The following is a 17,743-nucleotide window of genomic DNA, read 5'->3' on the forward strand; positions in this document are numbered from 1 at the left end:
ATTTACTTGCCAAGACCAGCTGAAACAACCAGCCTCATGGGACTGAACAACTACTAGATTATTGGACTTCCCGTCCACAGCTGCCCATTGTTGGAATAGTTGGACCATAAGACCGTAAGTCAAAACAACGAAGTCTTACTATATAGAGAGATGTCCCATAAGTTCTGTGACTCTAGTGAACCCTGACTCATAGTACACTGTGCAACCTGTGTTAACTTATCCTGCCTTGGTTTCACCATCTCTGAATTAGGATACGAATGAACGATAGTTCTCTCTTGTGGAGGTTGCATGAGGCAGCATGCACGTGAAGCCTCAGGAATGTTCTCTAGGACAGAACATTCGCTGTAACGTGGCTCCTTTTTGTGAGTAGGAAATTGTTTTGGCTGTCTTATGTCAACATGATACACAGAGTTACCTGAAGGAAGGAAAGCTCAATTGAGGAAATGCCTCCTTAAGATCCAGCTGTAGGGTATTTTCTTAATTAGTGATGTTGCAGGAGGGTCCAGGCCATTGTGGGTGGGGCCATCCCTGGGCTGGTGGTCTGGGTTCTATAAGAAAGCATGGTGAATAAACCATGGTGAAATAAACCAGTAAGCAGTACCCTTCACGGCCTCTGCATCAGCTCCTGCCTCTGGGTTCCTGCCCTGCTCGAGTTCCTGTCCTGACTTCCTTGATGATGAACAGTGATATGGAAGTGTGAGACAAATAAACCCTTTCCTCCCCAACTTGTTTTTTGGTCATGGCGTTTCCTCTCAGCAATAAAACCTTAACTAAGACAGAAATTTTCTTGTGTGTAAAAAGTGGTATTTCCATGGATTTGGTATTTTTAGAGTGATTGACTGAACTAATATGCAGGCAGATATTACTCAGAGAGGTCAACCTTCAAATGAATACAAGCATATAGAATTCATAATGGAGCAAATGCAGGATCAATATGTTTTTATGCAGACAGCAGGATTCACCTTAGCACTGTGCTCAGGAAAAGAGGAGTATGAGTTTGGTCTCCAACAAATAACTTTGAATAAGCGGAAACCTTGGAGACAGGAGTCTGTGTATCATAGACCGGCTTCAAACTCACTGTGTAGCCTAGGACGACTGGACACTTCTGCTTTCCCTGTGTTCCTCTCATGAGACAACTGCATGCAGACACACTCATCACCCCTGTTTCACACAGTGTTGAGAATGAGCCCAGGACTTCACACACGCTCAGCCTCACACAAGCTTGAAATAAACAAAATAAGCATTTAGGTGGGCAGACAGGAGAGAGGATTCAGCAGAGCCGGAAGTTCCCTACTAGTTATAAAACACTGAGGCAATGTCTTAGTTACAATTCCTATCACTGTGATAAAACGCCATGACCACATGCAACTTGGGAGAACGGGATTTATTCAGCTTCTGCATCACCGTCCGTCATGGAGAAAAGACAGGACAGGAAACTGCAGGCAGAAACTGATGCGAGGCCATGGAGGAGGACTGCTTACTGGCATGATTCCTATGGCTGCATCAGCTTGCCATGTTGTAGTGCCTGGTACAACTAGCCCAGGATGACACTGCCCACAGTGAGCTGGACCCTCTCCCATCAATCATGAGTCCAGAAAATGCCCCATGTAATGGCATTTGCCTACTGGCCAATGTAATGGGGACTTCTTTACTTTTCTTTTTCCAGTTGAGATTCCTTTTGCCCAAGTGCCTCTTGCTTGTGTCTAGTTGACAAAACACTAGTCAGCAGAGGCAGAGAATGTGCGTCTGCTGGTCCAAATTGCAAAGCCAGCTCATCCAGGAACACTGAAGAAATCTCAAATTATGATATCTAGCCCAGTCTTGTGCTTGCTAATACCAAAATAAGGCAGGAGCAGGCTTTGTGGTTCCGCCATTGCTCTTTTGTACCAATACTGAAGTCCTCAAAAAACATTTTATGCTATTTTAAAAACTTTATTTATTTATTTATTCAATATTGTTATTGTTGGGGGGGGGGCTGGAGTGCCAGGGGTTACTTGGGGGAGGTTGGGAACAACTTTGTGGAGTCCTTTCTCTCCTTCACTTTAGTTATGTAGGTTCCAGGGTTGAGTTTAGGTTGGCAGACTTGCCAGAGAGCTTTACCTCCTGAGCCATCTTGCTGGCTGCTAACAATGTTTTTAAAGAGAAGAAATCCTACAGGAACGGAGGTCTTCTCTGCAGGAACACTTTCCTTTCTCTGCCTGCCACGGCTTGCCAAGACCCCACTTACGGTGGGAGCCTGCACCGGTCTGTTGGGTGAAGCTCAGTCCTTAGATGCCTTTGCTCCTGGGACTTGATAATTTATGTTTTCCACCTTGAACTCTTACTAATAGTCTTTCTTTATACACTCTATTTCCTCCGAAAAGACCAAAGAGAAAGTTGAAGAAAAAAAAAGGTCTTTGTTGGTTGTTGGTGGATTTATCAACTTTTGACAACTGTTAGAACAACTTTACTCCTTTCTTAAAATCTCTTGGTTGATTGACTTTAAAAAAAAGTACAGTCAGGAAGGTAAAGTAATTTCAAACCCTTATGATATAGTCTATCTTCAGAAAGCTTGACGTTTATGAAAACTAGGTTAATGGTGTTTTTAAAAACAATCGTGACACACTTAGGGGCTGGTCTTTGCAGGGTTTTCTAGTAGTGTCTTGGTTAATTTCCTTGGTATTCATTAGATGGAGCCAACAGTTCCTAGTACCTTTTTTTTTTTTTTTTTTTAATTTAGAACTACTTCAAAGCAGGAAGAAAGTCTCAGTTTCCCCTGCTCTGGGAGATCTCCTTGGGGGCAGACATCCTCAAAACTTCCTCTTAGTGCTCCAAATAATCCCACTGAGCACTGCCTTGTCCCAAACTCTTCCGTGAAACCTGACAATCAAACACTCTAGGTCTGGGAATGCAGCTGAGCTAGCATAGAGTCTGCCGAGCTCGTGTAAGGCCCTGAACTAATTTTCAATACTCCATGGAACCATGGGTCTGTATGCAGTCCCAAGCACTCAGGAGGTGAACACAGGGAAAGGGGACACTAGGCTACAGTGAGTTTGAAGCCAGTCTATGATACACAGACTCCTGTCTCAAAAGCTTCCTGTCCCTACTCCACAAGCCACGACTTACAGTTCATGAACCTGTCGTTAGTATTTCTGCTATTTTTAAAAAGTAGATTGGCTAGGAGAGTTCAGAGGTCCTGTCACTGCCCCGTTGCTATAAGAGGATGGAACCAAAGATCTGGCACCTATTAGAACACACTGCCACGTAGTAGGTCTGAGTGCTGTTTCTCTGGAAGCTGAGAGTTGTCTTCACAGTACTAGGTTATCAAGGTCTGGGGCAGCTTGCTTGGTAAGCTGTGGTGGAGACAATTGAGCTGCCACTAGGCTAAGTATGGTGAACTGCTTCATTAACAACCTCACCAATGAACTCTCCTCAAGCTTCATGTTTCTGGACTGATTTGGCTTGGCTGGGGTTTCATTCTAGGTCTTCATGAAGTATAAGGTGACCGTAGCTAAGTCATCTTTAAGGCTCACTCATCCACAGGCTGGGGCAGCTGATGCTGGCACTCTCAGCCTGGAAAGCCATACCTAGTGTTCTGTGTGCTCCCTCACAGCAGGGTAGCTGGACTCTGAAAGAAAGAGACAGAGACAGGACTGGCAGATGCCGCCCCCCCTACCCCAGGGAGGGGGAGGGGAAGGGAGGGGAGGAGGGGAGGGGAGGGGAGGGGGAGGGGAGGGGAAGGGGAGGGGGAAGGAAGAGGGAGACAAGAAGGGAGGGAAGGAGGAGAGAGGAAGGGAGGGAGGGAGAGAGCTGGGTTGGTCACATCACCAACTGTATCCCATTTGTTAGAATTCAGTCCAGCCTGTATTCAAGAGGAGAGCAGTCAAATGGCACTCCTCCATGAGAGGTGTATCAAAGGATTTGTGGAGGTTCTCCACAGCTGTATATAAACTGGAAGGACGATCTCTCAGACTTTGTCCTAGTTTCTGTAACAAAAATAAGAAAGCAACTTACCTCACAGGTTTTTGGGAAGATTAAATAAAATTGTACCCAGTACTCAAAATATGTTAGGTTAAACCATTGTCATGTCTACTAGAGACCAAACATGCTGGTTACATCAGTGATGCTAGAATTCTAAGCAGATCAGTTTGTAGAGGAGGGTCTTGGTGGCCTCTGAGAAATCCCCAAGGCCTTTGGTTCCTGTGCTTGTGGGACGGAGTGACTATATAAGGTTTGAAATCTTTGATTCATCTGCTTTCAGTGACAGTATCCAGATATAGGTCAGTGCACTTAAGCCTTGTCCCATTTATGGTAATTTATTTCATTATAGGATAAAGTCATTAAATTCATGAGTAATAATTACTGTGTCTGCCGTGCTTAACACCCCAGCCATGTAATCCTCACCTCATCCCATGAGTAAGTTTGATGAACACCCTTACCTCTTCCAGGAACAAGCCAGACCCAGGGTCATGTGGCCTGTCCTGAATCCCAGTGTGACGAGGACAGCTGGAGAGAGAAGCTGAGAGTCCCGAGTCTTTAGACCCTCTACCATAGCCAAGTGACTGCCAGTCATAGCTCAGTTCACAATGATATATTCAATATGTATGTCAGTGACAGAGACAATAAAAGCCTCGCACGGCAGGCCATTTTCTCTTTCATTAAATTGGCATTTTGTGATATGTTTGGGCACCCAAATTTTGACCTAGGAGAGGAGGCAATGTGGAGAAGGAATATTCTCTTTGCTGGGGTTCGCGCCCAGTCTCTTGCAGCTGTCCGGCTCTGCATCTTTGGGCTGCAGTTCGCGGATCATGCTGTGACCAAGGTGAAGGGCTAGCGCGCTTCCCTGAGTGTCCCCGCCCGCCCGGTGCTCACCGGGGGGCGCTGTGCGGCCTGCGCCTGGCTGAACGGCGGCCGGGGAGCGAGGGGCGCGTCCGGGCGGCAAGGTCGCCGCCCCCGCCGGGAGAGGGGAGTGGCCGTGCCGCCGCCGCGCCTCAAGCCAGCGCACTCGGAGCCCAGCCGGCGGACGCGGTGTGGCTGCACGGGACGCACGGTCGGCTGAGCGGCGCGGGATCCCTGGCAAAACTGTGGCACGAACCCCGCATCGGGTCGGACCCGCGTTCCCCAGGCGCCGGCCAGCGAGCAGCACGCGGAGGCGGAGCGGCAGAGCGGTTGCCGGGCGAGGTACGCTGCGCTCCCCCGTGCCGGCTCCCTTCCCGCCCGTGCCTTTGTGCGCGCGGCCCCAGGCACAGCCGCAGCCTGTAATCCCTGGTCATCAGCTCCTGGGGCGCTCCTGTGGGGCGCGGCGGCGCTCCACCGTGAACCCACGCGTACTCCCACTCGTGCTCCCACGCGTGCTCGAGGTCGTTGAGGGTGATCGCGGCCCCGTGCGGCTTCGGGGGTGGCAGGAGGGGGAGGGGGCTTGCAAACTAAGTTGCTCTCTCACTTTGTGATATTGGCTTCCCCCATATGGGCGCTGGGGAACCCTGCTTCCCGCGGGCCCACTCGCACCCCCCTCCATTCCTCTGGCCCACTGGAGTTTCCTGGCCCCGGGTTCTGTGGAAGGACAAGCTTATGGCTTCCTGTGGGAAGGAGAAGCGGAGGTGGAACAATGGGACGTCCTGGGGAGTGGGGTTCAGGTGCGGTGTGCCCCGGCCGCGTCGCACCCTGAGGGGCTCCGGGACCCGATGGATCGCCCAACGAGTGCAGCTGCGCTCCGCTCCTTTGTTCCGCCACAGCGGAGGGGGCTGCCCCGGGTCCCGTTTCCTGCCCGGGATGGGATTGATTCACAGTCCCAGAGAGGCAAAGGGAAGGGGGCGGGGCTCGAATGGAAACCAGATTGGGAACGGGAGCCCTGGAGGGTGGCTGGGCAGGGTGGAGCGCTGGGGAGGGGGTGATGAGAGTGCGTTGGAGTTAATTACAAACACAACCTTCTGCCTAAAGGCCTGTGGCGTTTATTTGCGGTGCTTTGTTCATACTACGGCCTAGCTCTAATTGGTGCAGCAAGTTCTGTTTTTCCTTGAAGTCCTAGGCTCTGACTATGGGAGTTTTCTGAAAGCAGATCTTGTTATTTATAATGGACGAAGAGGGTTTTTTTGTTTGTTTGTTTGTTTGTTTTTGTTTTTGTTTTGTTTCTGAACTATTTTTCGAAATGAATCAGGATATATGTGTGCATGTGCATCTGTGGATTTCACTGTGGCTCGGATAGGCTGACAAAAAACCAAAACCAGACTAAAAACCAAAAAACTTTTTTTTTTTTTTTTTATCGTGTCAAGCCAGGAGAAGAAGAGAGGAAGAGAGAGAGAGAGAGAGGAAGAGAGAGAGGGGAGAAAATGGAGAGCGGAAGGAAGAGTGAGAGCGAGGAAGAAGAGTGAGTGAGAGAGGAGGAATAGTGAGAGAGAGACTCCTGTAGCTTTATTCACCACTTATACCAAAAAACTTTTTTTTTGAGACATAGTTTATTCCCTGGTTGACCTGAAGCTCAGAGATCCCACCTGCTTTTACCCTCTGAACGCTGGGACTAAAGGTGTGCACTACCACACCCAGCTAGGTGTGGGCAGAGCCTTTTTGACAAAATAGTTTTCCCCATTACCATACTGTGCAGTTAGGATGCTTTTCCAAGAACTTTGGGGGCCTGGGAAGCACCAGGAAGTCGGATTGCTAAATACAGGAATAAGAATGATGTAACACTGAATTGAGGATTCTTTTTCATTGGTCCCAGAAGAAAAAAACCCACCCGACACTCATTGTGGGTTTGGGTTTTTATACTGGAGCCATGGCTTCAAGTGTTCTGGGCTTTCCGCTGGGCCTACTGGAGTAAGAGAGAGAACGTTGTCTGACACTGAATATTTCTCTCTCTCTGTTTTTAGGAGTAAAATTGAGTGTAGTATGTCAGGTGTTTGTTAAAGAGACCCAGTCCTAGATTGGAATCAAGAATTCTGGAAGGTTAATCTGATCTTGGGAGTGGGAGCAAGCCTTGGGGGTCAAGCTGTGGGTGTTTCTGAACAAGGGATTCCAATCAAGACTGGGAAGGAGGCTGACATTTCCAGGCACTGATAGTTATGCCTGTGGGACTCTGATGGAAGAGGCCCAAAGTCCAGTGCAGGTTGGAATTACTGTGGTGATAACTTACAGCTTTCTGGCTGGGACCAGTGCTTCCTTTTGGAAAGCTGAGGGGCCACCGTGAAACCACCATTTTGGCCGTTTGCTGTCAAGAGGAATCAACGCCGAAAGCCTTTTAACCTTAGAAGGCGAGTTGGGAGCTCGCTCTGGGGAAAATGTTTTGTGCCCACTAAGTGGTAATGGAAAGAACTGTGCAGGCTCCTGCTGAGGGCTGGTGAGGGGATGTGGTCACGCTTCCAAGCCAGGCTGTAGAGGAGTGGAGCATGTCCTCAAAAGCCATCACGACGTGAGGTTGGAGTGGGACAGTGCCCAACTGTCAAGTTCTTTGCCATTACAGCTGCCTGGCTATGGACCGTGTTTCATTGTTAGCCTCCTGATCTAGACTTTTCATTCATGCGAGCTGTTTTGTTAAGGGAGCTTCATTTGGAGTCCGCCCAAGTGCTCTTTGGTCCATACATTGACAAAATATATAGTGTTAGGGCATTCGGGGATCATGAATGGGAGACTCCCTAAATAGCTGGTTTCTGGCCTCCGGCTGTCCCAGTGGATGGGGGATTGTGTGCTAAGCCTGGCAACAGGCTGCATCCCCTCTGGGATGAGTCATCACTTTGTCAAGTCTGGAGTTTAAGGCTGACTTTCCCTACACAGCTATGAAAAGCCACATGGATGGGCCAACCTCACTGGGGAAGGGTGTGGGCTGCGAGTGGGATGGGCATTTGTGGAAGAAGGGAACTGTACCGTCCTTGGCATCTATTGTATGTCCTTGCTTGTACCACTTGATCTGCTTTGGGCGAGGTTCGTCTTCCTCCTGATCCACCGTTTTCAATAACTAGGCATTTACATTTTAATTAAATAGGCCAGCGTCAATGATAGTTACCATCTAGTAGGTTTATTATGTGTACAATTTCATAGGCACCGTCACTATATTAGTCTTTAATAAAACAACTTGGCCAAAGGTCTCAGTTGGCCCAGGCTGGCCTAGAATTCACGCTGCTGCTTTGGATCGCTTTTGGAGTCTTTCTGCCTCTTCTCCCACCCCCAGGGCTAGCTTTATAGGCATAAACCACCATGCCCAGTTAAACTTTTTTGTTTGTTTGTTTTTTTGGTTTTTGTTTTGAGACAGGTCTTACTTTTAGTAATCACTATATATCCTGCTCTGGCTGTTAACTCATGGTAATCCTCCTGCTCTGGCCTCCGAAGTGCTGAGGTTGTAGGTGTGAGCCAGTGCTCCTTCCTTAGTACTCTGCCTCTTGTGTTATAGGTGTGCAGCACCCAGTAAGGGATAGAAATGGAGTCCGAGCGCTCAGTTCTAACGTCAGTGTTCTAACTAAACACTGTACAATTGCTGTGTATCATTAATCCCAGTTATCTGGAGGCAGAGGCAGACAGTGAGTTCGAGACCAGCCTGGACTACTGAGCTCCAGGGCTATGTGGAGATACTGTGTCTCAAACAACAAGTAAGCAAACAAACAAGCAGAATCTTGTAAATAATCATGATTTGCCTATTTACCCCATCAGCTTTTTGCAGGTTCTAAATCACTTTCATGTGCATTATAGTTGATCCTTCCTAAAGCCACTGCAGAATAGCTTTGGAAGGCCGGATTACTGGCATCACTACTTTAAAATGGCAATTTTGAAAAGTTTATAAGCATACTTTAAAAAAAAAACCCACTAGGGTTGTATGTAGGCCAGGCTGGCCCAGAACTCACTATGTAGCTGAGGATGACCCTGAACTTGTTTTCCTGCTTCCTACTACTTCACTCGGTTGTCAGAGGCTTTGGAGACTCAGGATCCTGCACGGTGGGCAAGCTCTCCCAGGGAACTGCAGCCCCGGCTCCCTTTATTGGTGTTTTCCAAGGCTGGCCTGGCATTCGCCATCCTTACATCCCTTGAACAGTGGGCGTATGCTGCCACACCCAGTTTACATAAGCTTCATCGAAACAACTTCATTTAGGGGACCTGTCGTTTAAAATTAAGTTCTTTTTAAACAGCATTTCAGCTCGGTAGAATAGAAGTTGACTTTATATAGAATTAACACATTTCCTATTTCTTGAAGTCCACTTTGGCTCTTTTTCTCGTAAGGTCTCTGAGAACACTGCACTTTCCTCCTCCTCAGCTAAGATCCAGAGGAATGTGATGCAGAGAGGAAGTGGGACATCAGAGCTGGAAACACAGGCAGCCGGCAGGCCGAGGATTTTCCCAGCACACCCTTCCAGTGCTGGCAGGAGCTCTTTTCAGAAGACATTCTTCCGTAGGGAAGTGTCAAGGGTCTTCCTTCACTGGATCCTCTGAGATCATCACATTACTGAGCTCTGTGGGAACGCACATTCCACATGATTTGTGTACTTAGTCCTTCCCTACTGGGAAGTGAACTAGTTTAGACATCAATATAAAAGGGGAACAGAGGTGACCTGTATCCTTGGGCTGGAACAGAGAGCGGTACTGGGCAGAAGGATCAGACATTGGCCCAAGAGTAACCACTGAGTACAGGATGGGATTTGTATTGAATTATTTATGGAGTTCTCATAATACTCCTGGGCAGGTAAAAAAAAAAATCACACCCCTTCACTTATAACATGGACGCACACACGAACACACGCACACACACACACAGACACGTATGCATGCTTACATATTATTTCCTACGATAAGAATTTAGGGACTGTAAATTGTGCCTTCAGTTGCCTAAGTATTTCGGTCTAGGGTACTATCGGGTCTCCAGGGTCAGTGGCATAGCAACGACTTTGGTCTCTTACGTCCTGAATTCTCCAAGACAGGCAATGTGTTCTCGTTTGTGAGCACCTTCCTACACACCAGGACTGAAGCAGTGCTTGGGGGATGGGGAGGAGGGTGCTCAGCAGACTCCTTACAGAGTTGGTCGCCCTTGACAGTTTTGAGGCACCTCCTTCGTCAGTTGGTTCCATTAAGTACCCCGTTGATGTGAGCGTGAGACCCTGTATCGGACACCTTTCAAAAGCAATAAAGGAAATTGACTGTGTCCCCAAGGACAGTGTAGCGGGGCAGATGGATTTGCCTAGAGAGTGGAGGTTGCTGAGATGAAGAAAATGGCTGTGACAGCTGTGGCGATCAAGGCCAAGGCGACACCTGCTGCCCCGGGAGAGGCTGGAAATAAACAAGCGAGGAGAGTGTGGGAAGAGAGTGAGGAAGTGCAGCACAGGTGCCCAATTCATCCTTGGCTTTGTTTCCATCAACTTAGGAGAGGATTCAGGCCCTGGACCCTGAGATCCAAACCCTAAAATCTGTGTGAGAAGGAGCGAGCAGCACATGAGTCCCTGTCAGGTCTTAGCTCCAGCGTCCTTTTGTCCTGAGTTCACTGGGACGGCCAGTTCCCCACTCCCTCAGGTGTATTTGTGGTTTAAAGGCCGTGCTGAGCCAGAAACGTTCATCAAGGAGGGATGTTTCTATCTTAGTCCCTGTTCCCATTGCCGTGTTAAAATCCCTTGACAAAAAGAGGAACTCGTTCATTTTGGCTCACTTCAAGGTACTGTTGGTCTTAGCTGGGACGTCAGGGCCACGGGCGCTCCAGGCAGCTGGATGTATTTTTCCCACAGTCAAGGGTCAGAGGGCAGAGAAAGCCTACTCTGCTGCTGGTCTCACATTTCCCGCTTAGGCAGCCCAGGATCCCAGCCAGAGAGTGACCCATAGTGGATGGGGTCTTTTCACCTCAGCACAATTAAGGTAATCCCCACAGAGAGACCCAGGGGCCCATCTCCCTGGTAATTCTAGATTTTTGTCAAGTCGATACTAACCATCACCTTCCTAGTTCAGGTTATGCTACCGGCCATTCGGGATGTACCTGATTTATTGTCATTGTTAATGCATTCATGAGTAATTATGTGGTATGGTTTTTTTCCCCTTCCACTTTTACATGGGTTCCAGGGATCAAACTTAGGTCATAGTGCTTGTGTGTCAAGCACTTTTACCAGCTGAACTATCTCAGTGGCCTCGAGCCACTTGCAAGGATTTAGTTTTGAGGGTTTTGAGGGAGCACCCACTTTGGAGAGAGACTCCTTCTTCCTTGCTTACATGGTCATCTAGAGTCAGGCCTCCTGCATGTGCCCTGGCTGGCCCAAAGCTAGGAAAATGGTTTGCTTTCTCTCACTTTATCCAGTATTTCTGAATTGTGTGCTTAGCTCCCCAGTCCTGATTCTTATCCTCAGACTTGGTTCTGAGAAGCCAGGCCCTGGCTGGTGATCCTTCTCGTCAGTTCCCCAAAGCCCACAGCCCCACATCTCTTGTTGTGAGAGTTGGGTGCTGTCTAGGAGTTTCCTGCGAGCTCAGCTGGCCTCTGGCCATCAGTGTAGGTGGGAGCAGTACACTGTAGTCATAGTGAGTACAGGGTAATGCAGCGTGAAACGGTGTGGCAGAGGTTGAGAGAGAGCACTTTGAGCAGACTCAGGGAGAAGGGGGTTAGTAGAATTTATATAGTCTTCCAAGAAAGGCAGTTTTAGAAGTGAGAAGCCAGAGAGAAGAGAAACTTGGCATTCTTCCTTAGCAGCACGGCACTTGACAGACACATTGGGCATCTGTCTTTCCTTCTCGCACAGACAAGCCTAAGAGGACACCAAGTCTGGGTTTTCCAGTGGCATTAGGTGCCCTGAAATTTTGGAGATGACTAAATTTTGCCATTAATATGAAAATAAAATTTAGGAGTTTTGTTTTTCGTTTTTTTTTTGTTTTTAAACTTATTTCAAAAGAGAATTTGAAAGAGATTATATTTTGTCCTTCATGCTGGAGGAATGTATGTAACTGCCACATAGATTTCCCATGAAAACGTAATAAAAATATTGGGGCTGTGGTATCTATAGGTAGAGTCCTTGCCTAGTATTAGATCCCCTCTGAGTTTAGTCTGTAGCACTGGGTGGTGGTGGTGGGGCAGACCTTGAACTTGTGATTCTTTTGACAGTGGCTCAAGTCCTGGGTTTACCCAGCCTAAGAATTCAGCATTCGTTTTGTTTTGTTTTGTTTTGTTTGTTTTTTGAGATAGAATCTCTGTGTAGCCCTGGATGTCCTGGGACTCACTCTGTAGACCAGGCTGGCCTTAAACTCAGAGATCTGCCTGCCTTTGCCTCTGGGATGCTGGGATTAAAATCATGTGCCACCACTTCCTAGTTTAGAATTCAGTATCTTTAAGTAGCTTTTAGAAAGCTAAATTGAAAGAAAATGGAAGAAATTATTAGTTTCTGGTCTTATGCTTATGTGTCAGGGACCTATTGTGCTCCTTCCCTAGTTTTATGAAGAATTTTCAAGCACTGAGACCTAAAAACAACCACACGCACACATGCACACATGCACGCACACACACACTCACACACACACTGAACACAGATGCACACATACGTGCACACCCCCCCCCGAGCTGATTGAGAGGTTCCTATTGCCCCACTCACAGTTCCCAGTGTAGAACCTCTCCCTTACCTCCTCTCTTTCCCTTTAAATTCTGTACTATTCTCCCCTGAAGAGTTATTTGCCGTGTTCAGATAGGAAACATGCTTGCTTCTTAACTGATCATTTTTTCCCCCCTTGAAAGTGCTTCAAAAGAATTGCCAATGTTCATTCATTTTAGAGCCAGAGCCCGGCTGCCTTGAGGAATAGCTTAATTTTCCTAACATTGGGTTTGTGCCAGTTTGCATTGCTAGCTGTATTTTTCAGTCCTCACGTAATCCACTTACATTTGAAGTAGGGGAACCATAGTTAAGAATGAGCACGTGACACGGTGAGCCACGTAGGAAAATGTTCTCATTGCCCGAGGTCTCCAGGGTGTGGAGAAGTATTCATAGAAACATGCGGATTGCCACCATGGGTTGGGACTGGAGGCTTCCTCCTTTGTGTTCTGTGACATTTGGAGAAGGAAGGGCAGTGTGACTTTTCATGCAAGTTTTATAAAGGTCCAAGAGGGTCTTGGATGTCCATATGAAGGCAGTTTTTTAAAAACCTTCCAGGCCTAGTGAAGGTAACCTTTACTTGTTTATTTTTATCTTATAAGCTGTATGTTTCTTACCTTCCTTAAAGACAGAACTTGTATAGTTGGTATTTTGATTTTGAATACCCAACTTCTGGAAAGATGCAGTTGAAAGGATGCTGCCCACACTCGAGACGGGGCCAGGCAGTTAGTGCTGGGAGCCCTTGGTTGTTTTCCTTCCTGTGGAGATAGCTCACTGTCCCCCAAACCCATCTAAATCTGTGCTTGACTTGGCTGTTTTTATTAAGAAAATCATTATAGGGGGGGGATTTAGCTCATAGAGCGCTTTAGGAAGCGCAAGGCCCCTGGGTTCGGGTCCCCAGCTCCAAAAAAAAAAGAACCAAAAAAAAAAAAAAAAAAAAAAAAAAAGAAAGAAAGTATCATTATTACCCCACTGCTGTTTTCTGCAACCCTTTATCCACCTAGGCCATTGCTGAATTCAACTCACATTCTCTGTTCGAACCTGACACCTCTCCTTTATTCTGTTTGGACTTTTAAAAGTATTTGCCCAGATTAGCTTGTTCCACAAAAAGAGCAGTAGACTGGGAAAAATGACGCTCATAAGTTACATAAAACGGGTTCCTTGGCCAATGTTGCTACTGCTTCATTTGAATCGCTTCCTTTGAAATAAGTTCCCTTGCAGGATGACCTCCTGGCCTTTGTGGATGTGTACAATGAAGTCCTGAGAAGGAGCTGTGGCTGTCACACATCCCATCTAATGCTTCTGGTACCCATTTTGAGGAATCTGTTTCTACTAACTCTGCTGATGTCACTGCATTGCACATTTTCAAATCCATGGCTCTCTGACACTGCTGAGAATATGTTCTGTATGAACTGCATGTGTTTCACCCTTTTAACTTCATAATGCTTCATTTTCTCCTCTCTCTCTCTCTTTCTCTCTCTCTCTCTCTCTCTCTCTCTCTCTTTCTCTTCTCTGCCCCTCCCTTCCTTTCTTTAGACACACATATCCCACCCCAACACACACGCGCACACACACTACACTTTCTATGTAGCCCTGGCTAGCCTTGAACTCACAGACATCTGCTGCCTGCCTTTGGGATTAAAGGTGTGTGTGACCACACCCAGCTACCACACTCAGCTTTTTTTTTATTTTTTAAAACAAAACAAAATAAAACTGCTTGTTTCTTGCAAGTGCCCCATCTACCAAACACATTTACGAGTATTCAGTTCTTTCCCCCATTTTCTTTACCAGTACCCCCCCCCCCATTCATGGTGTTCTTGTTCGTCTGAGTTTACAGTGCTCCCTGGTTGAACTTAACAGAAGAGAACATTCTCTTATTATTATTCGAAGTGATAATATGGTAAAAAATAGCGCTAAACATCATCTAGTGCAGTCACTGGATTCACAGCATTTTCCGTAATCGTGTCAGCCCGTGTGCCACATGAAACTGCAAGTTTGTGTCGTCTCTGCTCAGGTTAATGTGTGCGTATGTTCTCCAACCTCGCTGTGAGCTCCCCACGCCCACTTCGCTCCACCCTCAGTTTTAAATTACTGGAGTTGCCTGCGTCTCAATAGAAATTCAGGGAGAATGGATAGTTTTATAGTTTCAAGGCTTATTGCCACAAACCTGATAAACCTCTCTGTTTACTTAGGTTTTTTTTTTTACAGCCTTCCAGTGAAATTTAATGCGTACTTCATGTGTGAAAGTCTTTCTCATCTTTTGTTAGATTTTCTGGTGTGATTATGGTTCTTGTGGTCAGTGTTTAGTACCTTTGTCATTGCTGTTTCTGGTGTATCAAGAAGGAATTGACTTTGCGTTTGTTCATTAGATGGCTCTTGGTTGATTTAAATGTTGATGCCATCTGTACTTGCTATGGGAAGCGGAAGTCAGGTGGGTTTCAATGGAGCAGGAAGTAACTTGGGCATATGTTGGGAAAGTCACAATTTTAATTTAAAAAATGATACACATTTAGAAGTAAGGAAAGGTGACTTTCAGTTATTTAAATGCATTCATTGATTTAGTTATCAGATATTTTGGATGCCTTCTATGTTATGGGTGCCATACAGAGTCAGAATGGTGACCCGAGAAGGTGTGGTTGTACTTTCATGGAAGAGCAAGAGAGGCCACAGGGAAGAGATTGGTTGGAGAGAGGAATCCAGATCACCACATCTCATTCCTCCTCTGCCTCTCTCCCCCTCTAGTCTCTACACACAGACACACACACACACACACACACACACACACACACACACACACACACAGACACACACACGAGTGAAAACAAGAGAGACTCCTGAGCCCCGAGGTGGGGTACTCAGGTGCACGATGAGTCAAGGGGAGCATCAGTCATCGTGGACTTAAGTCAAGGTATTACTTGTGGAACTAGTCAGCTAAGGTAAGCCAGCTTACCTCTGGCAATGTGCCCTTCTCCCCCAAACAAAGCTGCCTGAATAGAGAGAGGACCGTCTCTGTGGTGGAATAGACACCCTCCTTCCAGGTTTTCTGCCACCCATGCTTTTACTTCAGACAGCCCCCATGGCTTCCGTCACGGACTGTTTGAATTTATGATGGTGTGAAAGCAGTATGCATTCAGTGGGAACTGTATTTCGGCGTTTGATTTTCTTTTCCCCCCGAGGCTAACAATATGGGCAGCAGACGAGATTACTACTAAACCGTGCAGTAGCCTGCAGTGTCCTGCATTGCTGTGCTGGGAGGTTCCCGAGGCCGAGGAGAGTAAATGCAGTTTCAGCTCAGGGTATTTCAGCTTATTTTGGGTGACTAAGCTCCATCATTAGTTGAATATTTACTGCTGCTACCCTTGCCACTGCCTACTGCTTCTGTGGGGCATCCGAGCATCCAGGGAAGTGGCTGTCTTTGCTTAGAGGTCAGGTTTGCTCCCAAGAGCAGGGTGGGTGGAAGGGGGAGAATGACCTGGATTCCCCCGAGGTCCTTGCACCCTCTTCACCTGTCAGTACAGCTCTGTTTGGTCAAGGCTTTGCACTTGGGGCAACTCATCTGAGCTTTAGTCGTGAGAAGCAGTGTGGTGTGCTGGTGCAGGGCTCCCATAAGCATTGGCTTTGAACATTGACTTTTGTGTTTAGTGTTGCTAGCCCGTGTCTGTGCTTTACTGTTGAGGCTGTGGCTGCCTGTTTCCTCATCTGCAAAACGTGAGTAATAACAGACTCTTCTCTGGGCCATAGGAGGAATTCTGTGAGGAATGTGCGCGTGCACATGTGTGGTGCCAGCCCAAAGCAAGAACTCTATGTTAGTTCCTATTGTTTAGTCTTTTTGAGAATGGATCCTGAGGTCACTCCTCCCTGGGATATTCAGGTCTGTTTGAATCCATGCCGTGTGTATAATTTATGACTAACAGAGACCTTGGCATACTTCTTGGACAGGTAAGTAGGAAGAAAAATGGCACAGGAAAAAAATGTTGGCAATGATCGTTGGGACAATAGAGCAACAACGCTTGTATTGTTATCCCTCTCACTGGTTTTTCCCTGAGCACTGATTATAATACAGCTACTGGAAAAAGAGGAGGCCGTGCTAGCCTTTACTCAGATGCTGCTGCTGTGTGGTAAGGGAGAGCCAAAGGATTGACTGACAGCCTGGTGCTGGCAGCTTTCACTGGTGGAGCCCCTTTCCTGGTGTATTTAAGTTGCAGAAATGCAACAGTGTGTTCAACTGTGTTCAAACAACATCTGCAGAGGCCCCCAAAGTTAGCAGATGGACTGTGTGCTTGGGAGTTGCTTCTCGTGTCATTTCCCTCTTTGTCTCTGTGTTCCCTGAAGGCTCCCAGTCGCCCCCCACCCCACTCCATTGCTCCCTTCTGTTTCATCTCCCCTTAGATCCCTCTCCCACTTTTCTTCTTCCTTTGCTGTCCTGCAGGGCTGATGGGCTCAAGGAGAAAGTTTGATCTTTTACTACCTGGTAAAATACTTTGTACCTTCTAAATCAAGTGGCCTAGAATCAGCAAGAGAAGTTATGAATTAAGTACGCCTAAGGTTCCAAAAATACCTAGAGCCTTCCTTGCAGGATTGGGTTCTGAGAGGAGTGGCCAGTGGCATGCTGGGCTTGAATTTTTCTCTTTGCCTGTTTACTTGGGGTTCTTCTGCATTGCCGCCATTGTGCATGTATCAGAAAATTTGAACTTTTCCAGACTAGTAGACTAGAATTCTGGAAAATCACCCAATGCATTTTCACAAGGGAACCATGCCAATCTGATAAGTTTCCTCAAAAGCTTTCCAGCCTTCCTTGTGCTTCTCCCCTTCTGTAATTGTGTGCAGAGACGTGGTCTTTCCCGAGAAGTTTATCTACAGAAATTGATAGTTAAGTAGTTTGAAAGTAATCCCGTTGGGCCCGCTAGGGTACCTGGGGAACAGCAGCGCTGCCTGACATCAGGGGACAGTTGCTTACTTGAGGTGGGCATTTAAATAAACAGAATTACAGCCTGTTTCTAAAAACCTTGTTCTGTAGTCTATTTTTCATGCAGTAGTTGAATGTAACAAATTATTTACCTTAGTTCTCTGTCTTAGGAAATCTTGCAACTACAGCAGTATCCGGGTTGATAGTGTGATCTCAACTAGGACTTGTTGCTTTTCAGAAGCCTTCACAGCGGTTCTTTCAGTCTGTTTGTGCACGGCGGCAGATGCAGGGGTGTCTGTCTGTCAGTGATGCTTGGTGGGGGTTGTAGAGCCAC

General features: G+C 47.0%; 1 protein-coding gene across 1 annotated transcript in view; it reads left to right on the forward strand.

Annotated features, from left to right (window-relative positions):
* The first annotated feature begins 4,959 nt into the window (after nt 1–4,959).
* Nucleotides 4,960–17,743, forward strand: part of Myo1b (myosin IB) — a 164,962-nt gene continuing 152,178 nt past the window's right edge. The window contains exon 1 of the mRNA XM_032901091.1: nt 4,960–5,160. The gene's annotated coding sequence lies outside the window, so the exon portion shown is untranslated. The remainder of the gene's footprint in view (nt 5,161–17,743) is intronic.

Source organism: Rattus rattus, chromosome 4 (genome assembly GCF_011064425.1).
Source record: "Rattus rattus isolate New Zealand chromosome 4, Rrattus_CSIRO_v1, whole genome shotgun sequence".
Lineage (NCBI taxonomy): Eukaryota > Metazoa > Chordata > Mammalia > Rodentia > Muridae > Rattus > Rattus rattus.